We start from the raw sequence: 11,929 nt of genomic DNA, 5'->3' as shown, positions 1-11,929 counted from the left end.
AGAGAGACCATGGGATTGAGAGATATAGAGGGATAAATGGAGAGAGAAAGAGAGGTTAGGGGATGGGAGAGGGTGAGATAGGGGAAGTTATATATATATATATATATAGAGAGAGAGAGAGAGAGTAGGGGATGGGAGAATGTGGGATAGGGAGAGATTTTTCACATAGTGCATGTGCACTTTATAGTGTGGATGTGTTTATAATGAAAGTTTGAGTCTCTATTGAATCATATTCTAGTTTTTTTTCTGTTGTTTGTTCGGTTGTTCTGACAGAAAACACGGGTTTCATGCTGTTGGAAGCTAGAAAATACCAAATTTACACTATTTGAAGGCTTTTTAAACATTATTTAATGTTATTGGAAGCTAGCAAACACCAAAGTCAATCATTGGATACACTATTTGAAGGCTTTTTGAACATTCTTTCTATAGAAAAAGTTAGTGCGGTCCTTTTTTAATATTCTTTGTTACTATAGAGACAATTTCATTATAATTTGACAAATTGTTTAATATATAGTGAATTCGTTGAAATTTGTATGTTTGAATGAATTGTTATTTGGAAATGGTTAGAAATTTGACAAGTTGTTTAATATATATTTTGTAATCATTTAAATAATCGTAATTTATATAAGTATTTCAATGATTTGTTATTTACAAATTGCAAGTAATTCAGATGTTTGAATAATTTGACATATAGAAATCATCATCATGTCATGGAAGAAATAAAAAAACTCAAACAATGGAAGAGAGGGAGAGAGTTCTAGCAATTAAAAGAGATAAAATGAAACTACTACATGAACAAAGAAAATTGCACTTCAATAATGAATTATCTTTCGAAGAGGAACATGAACCACCAATACAAAGAAATAAGGAGGAAGAATTGGAAAGACAAAGAGAACAAATGAGACTCTTATGCTCAAAAAGACAATTGAATTGTGAAGCTACACCATCTTCCAATGTTGGAGTCATATCATCATCTCAGTTTAGAAGAGATGCTAATTTCTACATCTGACAATGTACACACTCCATCATGTCATGTTGAAGGCACAACATCAACATACAAGTAGGTGATATTCCATCTTTTTTATCTTATTGCTAAGGCACATCACCTTCAGTTCAAGGTATGTAAAACACTCAACCTTATGTTGATGTTCAAAATGTTGAGGGAATGGAAGAGATTATAACACCTTCTAGAATTCATTTTAGAAGACCAAAATATTTGATATTGATACTAACATTTTGAAATCAATGCCTGACAAGATTAGCAAGTGTACTTTTCAAACAAAAGTTAATCGTATGTGGAGATTATTCTTTGAAGAATTAAATATTATAGGTCAATGCCAATTATTTGTTGAAATGATGACAAATTTGAAATTTAGGCCCATCATTAAAATTATTGGGCTAAGAATGATGGATGATTCAAATGAAAAAACATTGCAAAGAATCTAATGAGTGCATATGACAAAGTTCAGAACTAGGTAGCTTCAAATGGACTTTCCCACTCTTTGGTACAAGGCACCTCCCTTTTTTTTGGTTCTTGAATTTTGTTAAGGGTTAGTTAAGAGGTTGTGTGTCTAATAAGTTCCAAGATTCCTTCGAATGCAACTAGTACCAATGTGTTTGTAAAAGAACCAAAATTTCTCATTAAGTCCTAACTTGCTCAATGAACCAAAAGTTGCTCAAATTTACATTGTTAACATTAAATTGTATTATTTAATTAGAAACATAAATCATTACATCTATTAAACTTTCCTATTCAATAATTGAATTTTCTTCTTTATTTGTCATATTATGTTCTATATTGTATGTAGTATAATACTTTTAATTATAGCTTTTTTTTTAATAAATGAAAAATGTGAAAAATCGTAAATGTTCAATATCATAATATTTTAATTTTTAAAATATTAAGAAATAAATTATAGAAAAGGTTATGGATGGAATTTAGTGAGGGTAAGTTAAAAAATTAAAAATTTCTTTTGACCTAAGTTAAGATGTTTTATGAAGTCATTTAGATTAATGAAATGAAAAGACATATACCACATCAATATTTCCTACCAACCAATGTTACAAAGTAAGTCTTCTAAAGAAACCCCCCAAAAGTATATACATTAAGTTTATTCTCCAAACACATTATTCTAGCATAACAATAAAATGAGTACTAGGTAGTAATCATATAGCTAAAATGATAACCTCTAATTGTGCTTTTCTTAGGCCAGTATTATTGCATTCACTTTATATGGTTAGTGAATTAGTTTTGTACATATCACTATATTTTTTATTTCTTTCATTTTATGTTATAGGAGCTCTCCATATTGCATTTTTAACACCAAGATTTAAGGGACTATAAAATTTGATAATTTTAATATTTAATTTTAAATTAGTTTTCCTTCAATTAATTATACTTTTTAAAAGTCCAATCCTATATCACCTTTCTCTATTTTTTGAAAATATAATATATTTTCAACTGTCATATAAAATAAGTATATAGTTTCTACAAATGAACTCTACTTTTTTAATATTCTTATATAATATTACAAAACTTAAATAAATATATCGATAAGATATAAATTCAATAATTTTTTTGATTACACTAAATATAAATATCTAAAAACCATTAATTTTTTACAAAAACATATGACATGCTAAATAATAAAAGTTAATCATATATTTATTTAATTAACTTTATTATCTAAACAAATTATAACTTTTATACTAATAATAAAAAAATTTCTTATTTAAAAATAGTATAAACACATTTCAACATATTTATTGAAAATGATAAGTTATTTTTACCATATTATTTTCTATTAATATCATCAATTTTTATCTTTAAAATTAGAAAATTATATTTTTAAAAATATCTATCTATATGAATCATGCATATATGAAGGTGGTGTCATTTAACTCAATTTTTTTATTACGAGGGTGACTAGTAAAACAGACTTAGGAGTGTTTTCCTTTGACCTAAGAGTAGAGTGTTTTCATTTAACAATCTTCACTCTGCCTCTAGCAATTTTAACAAGTATGTGATTTCTATTGGAGTATCGTAATTTCTTCTAGTAATTGGAGAGAGAGAGAGAGAGAGAGAGAGAGAGAGAGAGAGAGAGAGAGAGAGAGAGAGTAATCATCATCATCAACTAATCTATTCATATATCAAGTGTTTTTTTACTTTCTCTATGTCTTAGATTAAATAAAGCATGAGATTTTTTCATATAATAGTATGCAGAAGGCATATGGCATGGTACAAGCATGTTAGGCATGGAGCTAAGACATGTGTAGGAACAAAAACTATGAGTTATTTGGTATATAGCTTGGGTAATCTTGAAACGTTATGCTCCAAAATCTATAGTTTAATTAGGAATCTTAAATAGGAATAGAATTTAATGTTGAAGATAAAATACATGAAATTAATCTTTGTTCAATTGAAGAAATAAGGAATAAGCTCTTTTTAAAAGTTCTTAGAAAAAAAAGTTATTAAATCTATATAATTGAAGAAACAAGTAAATAAATATACTCTTAATCTTTAGAAGAATAATTTCTTTTATTTTTAAAAACTTTCTTTTAACAAGGTGAAAGATTAAAAAAAATTCACATTTTAACATATAGTATCTAAATATTAAATAGACTATGAGACAATGGACCTTGTACTTTTTTTGAAATCTTAAACTGAATAATTCCTTTCCTAAACAAGATGGTGTTAAGCACCTCAAAATTCTCAACAATCCCTTTAGCTGAGAAGACCATACTACAAATCAACCATTAATATATTGACATAATTGCTCTAAATGTCACTATAAGCATCAAATTTGAAAATGAAATTCTTAGGAAGAAACACACTCGTATTTATGATGTTTGAAGAGTCACATAAAAATATTAATAAAATCAAAACTTTTGACAAAAAGTGGCAGACAAAAGTGAAATACCTTGCCCGTGGCTAACTAGCCGACCCAATTGCCATTATTGTCCTTTTTTATTGAATAAAAAAATTAAAAGCAATGTAAAATATTTTGATTATTGCACATGGTTTTGCAGCTTTCTCTACTAATGAACTTTCCACCCATTTTCTAGATTCAGTGGTGTTCTAGTACGATTTTATTTTAACATAAAAATCTCATAATTAATTTTTTATATCTCATTTATTTAAATATTCCTTTCAAGTGTTTCCAATATAATCGGAGTCTCGAAGTTTATTTATCCATTCCTATCTATATTTCTAGTCTGAGAGATTACTTTTCTATATTTCTAGTCTGAGAGATTACTTTTGGTTTCACAGAAGTGCACTTGAGATCTCTCTAAATGTTAAGAGGAAGAAGTTGCCATGAAGGCAAGTTTAAGAGTTTCCTAAAATATTTTTCAGCACACTATTGAGTATGAATGATTTACTTCATCGTACTGTATTGAACAGACAATCCGCAATTAATTATGACGAGGAAAATTCTGTTTTATTTTCCTTGCTTGTGTTTTCGTGTGGAAAAGTCGAGGAAAGTTGCAATGGGTAATGATGCACTCCAATAAAGTCACGTCCTTACACTTCGCTCCGCAGAAACAAAAGAGAGCTTTGATCATTGCACATTGCGGGAAGCATACGTTCCTCTCATTATCCGCCACTATCTAGAATTTTTTGGCCGTGGAATAAGTCTATCTACTCTATCTACTCTTGCAAATTGACTAAAATGCAATGCAATTGAAGTTGTGATATTACTATCTACCAACATTCAATTTTAATAGTTTTGAGTCAAATTTATTGACTTATATTTCATGAAGAGTAGTAATTCACAAGAATATTTTTGATATAATACTTACATTCGTCACATTTAGATAATGTTTACATAAGTGAAGCAAAATTGACTAAATTTAAAATAAATATAATTTAAAATGGACACACTCAAGGATAAAGGTGAGATCTCACTGTTCCAAACTTCACTTTGCTTATAAGTAGAGAGGATTCTTATAGTGGAAGTAAAAGTATTGATTATTAATTACATTTTTAAATGAATTTGATCATTTATACAAATCTACAATGTTAAACTATATATTAATATCTCTTACTTATTCATTGATGAGCTTAAGGGGCTTTCTAATGAATGGTTCATAAGGCACAACACTCGGTGAAGGTTTTCAGTTTAACCATGATTTGTAGTAGTACTAACATGGGTGACCTCCCTATACTTCACGTCTTGAGCATCACCTAGATTCAATAAGTTATAAGTGTTCTATTTATTCTCATTAGAGACAAGTTCTTGCTTAAATCACTACTCATGAAACATAGATCTACGAGTTTGACCCAAAAACTACATAGTTAAATCCTGATAGCAATATTACTATATATTAGTATAAAAATAAAATCATAAAAAATACTATAATTATTAAAATGATTACAACTTTTTATTGGAGAAAAGAAAAATATTAGAAACAAATAATGAAAAAGCCATCATTAAAAGATGGTGACAAAAATACAAAATTGTGTTGTACGTGTGGTTTGGGTGCAATTTCTTTTGGTTTGCTCTTGCATTTAATTTGAATTGGGAGCTAGGCTCTCCATATGTTTAGCAGCAGTCTTGTTATTTGGTGTCAGCTTCTTTATGTTTTGGAATCATTATGTGGTGCTTCATTTTTTGTGGAACATCTAAGTGGTGCATGCTTCCTTGCTTTATTTCAAGCTACGGATTTAGCACTTACCTTTAGAATTTCCATTGGATCATTCTAACTTGTTTTATTGAATAACCTAAGAATAGTGCATTTAAATTAAGATATACCCCTCTCTAGGAATTAGATTTTGCATTGCTTAATGTGTTGACCCTTTGTTCTACAAGGTTTCACAAAATTTTCCATGTCTATGGTACCTTAGGAGTGTAATATATTCCAAAGCCTCCACACTTAGTATTGCAAGACAGAGCAATAATGTTCATTTTCTATTTTGTGCTACATTTATATCATTTTTCAAACATCCTTGATAAATATTGAAAAGCATTAGATTATATCATAAATTAATCTTTCTAATTGAGGTTTCTATCCACTCTCTGTTTGCTAGAGGCATTTAACCTTTTTCCAACTAGTGAAATGGTTTCTTAACAATCAATTAGAAGTTAATGTTCTTCTCTTAGATTATTTATCAATAATTTTATATTTAATAATACATAATCCACTAGAACAATTAATGAAGAATAATGACATTGATATCAAATATAGTAAAGATGAGCTTGTGGCTACAACATTCATGAAAGAAGGATATTGACTTCTATGAGATGTGCAATTTTCAGTAGCAATATATGCAGGGAGATACGTACCACCAAAACATAAAATCACCATTGATGAATGATTTGTGGATTGAGTATATCTTTTCTATTAGAAGATATATGGAGTGAGGTCTTGAACATTGGGTATATAGAAATACTTGGGAGTGTTAGGAAAAAAATTTACAAGATGGAAGGTGTTACATCTTTCTATTGTGGAGCATTATCAAACATGCATAAATAATAATCAAATATTGCATTTAAAAAATACAGCACAGTAAAAGTCAACTTCCAAACTTAGTATAAAGTTCCAAAAAAGTAGTCATACCCAATGACTCGTCTATTACAAAGAGCTATATTGAAAGGTTGTAGTTCTTAATTATGAAGCTTCTAGAATACAACCTCTTGTTTTCTCCCTATCACACCATTGCCAATATTATTATTCCCTTAAAAGTGTTATGACTACTGGACCATGTAGTATGCAAGGAACACTTGGACTATAATTGCAAATATCAAGATAGATCAAAATTCAAGGTAGATCAGAATGTGCAAAGTATCAAAATTTAAACCATTCTTAAACATCACAAACTAATAAAAATTAAGCTTAAAGAAACTAATCAACTTTGACTATTTAACACTTCTATTTCTTAATATATATTATTTATGCCATTCATCAAATTTATAATTATGAATTTCAAACTCCAAAATTATTAAAGTACATCCCGTGATCTTTTCCTAACGGACCCAACATTTGACAAAACTCTTCACAGCACCTATCAGAGGAAAGAGGAAAAACTGGCGGTGAAATTGAGTGAGAGTTCGTCTGGAACTTCATAATACTCTTCCTCAACTGTCACAGCTTCTCTGATCTGCGTCTCAACCTCACTAATGCTTGGTCTACCGGATGGCTCGCTTGCAATGCATTTCCACGCTACATTGGCAACATGAACCATGGATTTCATATTGTACCGCCCACCCAACCTTTTGTCTACCATTTCTGCAATGTTGACATCATCTTTATCTTCTCCCAGATATGATGCAACCTGTTCAAACAAGCATACAATCACTATTTTAAGTGTTTTTCCATTTGCACTTTTCTCTTCTGATTGGGAAATTACTGAAATGTCTTACCCATTCAGTCAATACTATATTCTCATCAGATACTTTTAAGTCTATGGGTTTCCTGCCACTTATAAGCTCGAATAATACGACTCCAAAGCTATACACATCACTCTTATCGGTCAGCATCTGAGTTCTATAATACCTGCACGTTGTAAAAGCATGAAGAATAAATATTTGAACCAAAACGACTCAGAACTAGAAGAAGAATATAATACTTGAAAGAAATGAATACATTGGATTTAGATATCCAGGAGTTCCTTTTATAGCTGTATCAATGTGAGATGTTTCTCCTTTGCCGGTCACTCTTGAAATACCAAAGTCGGCCAGTTTTCCTTTCAAATTACTGTCAAGAAGAATGTTGGACGTCTTAATATCTCTGTGAATTATTTTTGGAGGACAACCGACGTGTAGATATTCCAGACCTGAAAAACGCAAAACTTTAATTTAAAATTAAATAAAATTTGCATGTATAATTTTGAACACAATGACTTGTGATGATGAGACTAGAAATTGCTTTGAAAATAAACCTTGTGCAGCATCCAAAGCTATTTTAAGCCTGGTTTTCCAATCCAGCTTGGGATATTTCGGTGCATTTGGATCTGCAAACACAAGTTTAATGGATGTTTTGGTCATGTCACACAATAATATAGCGTTTTGTTAATATGAAGAAAGAAAATTAAGTTACCGTGAAAGTTGTCACTGAGGGACCCTGCTGACATATACTTGTAGACAAGCATTAGCTCTCTGGATTCATTGCATATGCAGTAACCAAGAAAGGACACCAGCTTCTTATGATTGATTTTTGACAGAAGATCAACCTGTACATAAAGTTATAAGGACTGAGGTTTCTCATATAAACACTACAACATGGAGGGGGTATAAAGACATTTGTTACGACAATTCCTTAATCAATTGCCTCTATCTGAGACAATACAAAAGTTATGTATCGTCTCACATCTTGTCTTTAACCGAGTGTCTTAAAAATTGTCGTAAAGTATTGTCTCTATAAGACAATATGAATGAAAAGTAATTTCGTCTCTATAGAGACAATTTACTTCAATCCCAACTATTGTCTCCAAAGGGACAATACATATTTACATCCGACTATTGTCTCTAAGAGACATTATTAAACGAATCTATTAAAAATATTTTTTTCTTACAATCTCTACATCTATTGTTTAATAATAGAAATATTAACTATAATTATTTTCAATAGTTCTTACAAGATAGTCAACAATGTACCATAACAAAATTCACAAGAAAAATTCGTATTAATTTATTTATTTCCAATGCTTTTCTTACAAAATGATGTGGAGTTGCTCCACCACAACCAATAAAATACATCATGGATATTAAATATCCACCGCAATGACTTCCCTTAACTCTATAGCCTCATAGTGAAGTGCCTAAACTAACCCAAACACCTTCATATTACACGACCAACAAGTTTAATGGTGTAGTACAAAAGATCCTTGCTGTAAATACACATTTTTATGAAGAAAATGATAAGGAGATTTCTTCTTTAGATTTCTGGAGTGATATGTCACTCTTTTTATAAGCTCATGAGATCTGAAAATTCCTGCACTTTTACTGCAATCTAATTGGCACGGTCCCTAATGACATGAATGTCCATCTCAGTGAGGTCTATGGCCTGCAAGTCATAGTGAACACCATCAAGCTCCCTTCTAAGTCTGTCTTTGGAGGTAGTATAAAACATCTTTTCCCAAATACAGGATGCAGCTGGAGACCTAATGATATCATTAAAACATTCATCACATTTAGATGTTGGAAGATAGACATTAATGTGCAATGTGTATAGTTTAATTGATAACAACAAACAAAGTAGATATACAACAGAGTAAAAAGCTGTGATTAAAGCCATGGTGCAATCTCAAATGTTTCCTAACTTAATGAAATTTGATTAGAGGGGAAAATATTCCCATCCATTTGAGCAGAAATTTTAACACCATATACTTAAATACTCAACTTAATTTGGATATTGAAAATTATTGTTTCAAATACCAAATGGTGCACCATATTTATGTATGAATCACATAGACATAAGAAAAATGAATGAAATGCAACAGAACTGACCCGACAATGAAGAATATCTTTCTCTTCTGGCAGTTGTGGTAATGTGCCCCATGGTTATTATTCTTATTCCATACTATCCTTATGTAGGTAAAATGAAGGGCAAATCCTGTAGCTTTAAATTGTTCATCTTCACAACAAATGCTCCAACTTTTATTATAACATACCCATCCAATTTCAAGTATGTGGATGCACACTACCTGCCATTCCATAATAAAAAAATGCACTAATATTCAAAGCCAGTAGTATGTCAATGAGTGGGATGAATATACATTGTGTTTTACTTACCTTGCAAGCAATAGTTGCCTAACTTTGATGGTTGCTTATGCATTCCATTAGACCTGAAAAAATAACTATAAAAGAAACTCATCAGATTGTAGTCACTTATAATATTTAGCCTTGTAGAACAACAAAATACAAACAATTGTAGAATGCATTAGTTGATTTAACACCGATGGAGGGAGATTTTTCATCAAAAACAGAGGCTCATGGAATTCTTGCATTTTCATAATCTTCAAAGGCACTCCTGATCATATCTAAGATTTCAGAAAATAAATCCAGAATGTTTACTTTATTATGTAATTAGCATACTTAAACCATGTCAGTTTACCTCCTACATGACTTATGAGATGTGCAATGATTAGAAGTTTAATAGGATTGTGCATATCATGTGTGGATTCAAGATGTTGTTTGTAAGACAACAGACAGGCATATTTAAAACAGACAACTTTAATATATGCATGTTTCCATATTTAATCATATATAATGATTAAAAAGACTCTGTTGCTCTTATTGGTCTCCTTGAACTTAACTGAATATTTTGTGCATCTGGTGTTATTTTGAATAATTTATTGTGCTCCATTCTTAATTTTAACTAACCTTCATATCTGAGCATTATCAACAGTATTGCTCCATATGTAGATGATCGTACTAATCATAGCAAAGATGGATTATTATGGTGATTTACACTAAGTTCAAGATGTACAGTTCAGATCGATGGGCAGTTACCTAATCAGAATCAAAGTTAAAAACATAGTGAGAAACCTAGATATGGGCTCAGTACACACCAGCTGTCCACGATGTTGATCTGGATGCTGATAACTACAAGGTGCAAATGGACATTAAGTAGTAGAGCCCTGAGAGCCCTGATATTACCCAGGGTGTGCACAAACATCTTACCAAGAGGCCCAAGGAAAGTGGAGCTTGTGACTAGGGTCACATGTTTGGCTATGCAACTGATCAAATGCCCAAGCTCATGCCTCTCACTCATATCTTGGCCACCAAGTTGAGTGCCAAGCTGACAGAGGTCAAACAGTACGGTACTTACCCTTGGTTGACGCATGATGGTAAGACCCAGGTCACCATGGAGTACATAAAGAAAGGAGGTGTCGTGGTTCTTGAATGTTGAGCACACCGTTCTTATCTCCACTCAGCATGAAAAAACTGTCACCAATGACTAGATTGTGGCAGATCTCAAGGAGCATGTCATTAAACCAGTGATCCCAGATAAGTACCTGGATGAGAACACTATCTTCCACTTGAATCCATCAGGAAAGTTTCTGATAGAACCCCATTCAGTGATAGTTATGGAGGTTGGGGAGCTCATGGAGGAGGGGCATTCTCGGGAAATGATCTAACCAAGGTGGATTTTAGTGGAGCATATATAATCAGACAGGCTGGCAAAATTTTTGTGGCCACTGGGCTTGCAAGACGATGCATCATGCAAGTTTTATATGGCATTGTGGTGTCACAGACTATATTTGTGGCCACACAGAGAACTGGAAAGATCCATAACAAGGAAATCCTCATCGTACTTGAGGAGACCATTGATTTCAGGCCTGACGTGATTGCAATCAACTTCGATTTGAAGAGGGGAAGAGATCAGAGGTTCCAAAAGATTTCTGCCTATGGCCAATTTGGAAGAGATGACCAGGATTTCAATTGGGAAATTGTAATGGCCCTCAAGGGTGATGGAGCCCAAATTTTTTGCCTCTATTTGAGAGATAATATTGGAGACTTGATGAAGTATTAAGGATGTCAAGGGCATTCATGATATTGTTGATCTTCATCATTGATGTCAACAGTAAGACGACAAAGCATATTGATGAATTTATATAAAAAAAATATGATTGTGTATTTAATGTATTACATAGATACCAATAACTTCACGATCACATCCTAGTCAGTTGTATCTCAAGATTGAGGGAGTAATATAATCTACATGCATATCAGAGAATGAAACTGGAAACTCAGAAATAGGAAAGTTTAGATGCTTTACCTCATACTCTGCCCTCATACTCTACTGTGAGTGGACATGGAGTTTGTGACTACTTTTTTCTGTGTAAGTACATGAAAATAAGAGGCTTCAAAAGATAATAGGTACATTATTATCAGGCATCATGTGGAACAGTGATTTGAAAGATTTGAATAAAAACTAAGGAACACTAGTTGAAAATATATACAATATCAGAAAAACATAAATAGAA

General features: G+C 31.5%; 2 pseudogenes; one reads left to right on the top strand and one right to left on the bottom strand.

Moving 5' to 3' along the window:
- Positions 1 to 7,006: 7,006 nt before the first annotated feature.
- The window catches only part of LOC149577068 (putative LRR receptor-like serine/threonine-protein kinase At1g67720), a 40,803-nt pseudogene continuing 35,880 nt past the window's right edge, over positions 7,007 to 11,929 (bottom strand).
- On the top strand, positions 10,389 to 11,475 carry LOC149577069 (S-adenosylmethionine synthase 2-like; annotated as a pseudogene).

This window comes from Cupressus sempervirens, chromosome 1 (assembly GCF_028749045.1).
Source record: "Cupressus sempervirens isolate cs-2001-9-10 chromosome 1, ASM2874904v1, whole genome shotgun sequence".
Taxonomy (NCBI): Eukaryota; Viridiplantae; Streptophyta; class Pinopsida; order Cupressales; family Cupressaceae; genus Cupressus; species Cupressus sempervirens.
The sequence above is the reverse complement of the archived record's forward strand: the minus strand, read 5'-3'. Positions and strand labels throughout refer to the sequence as shown.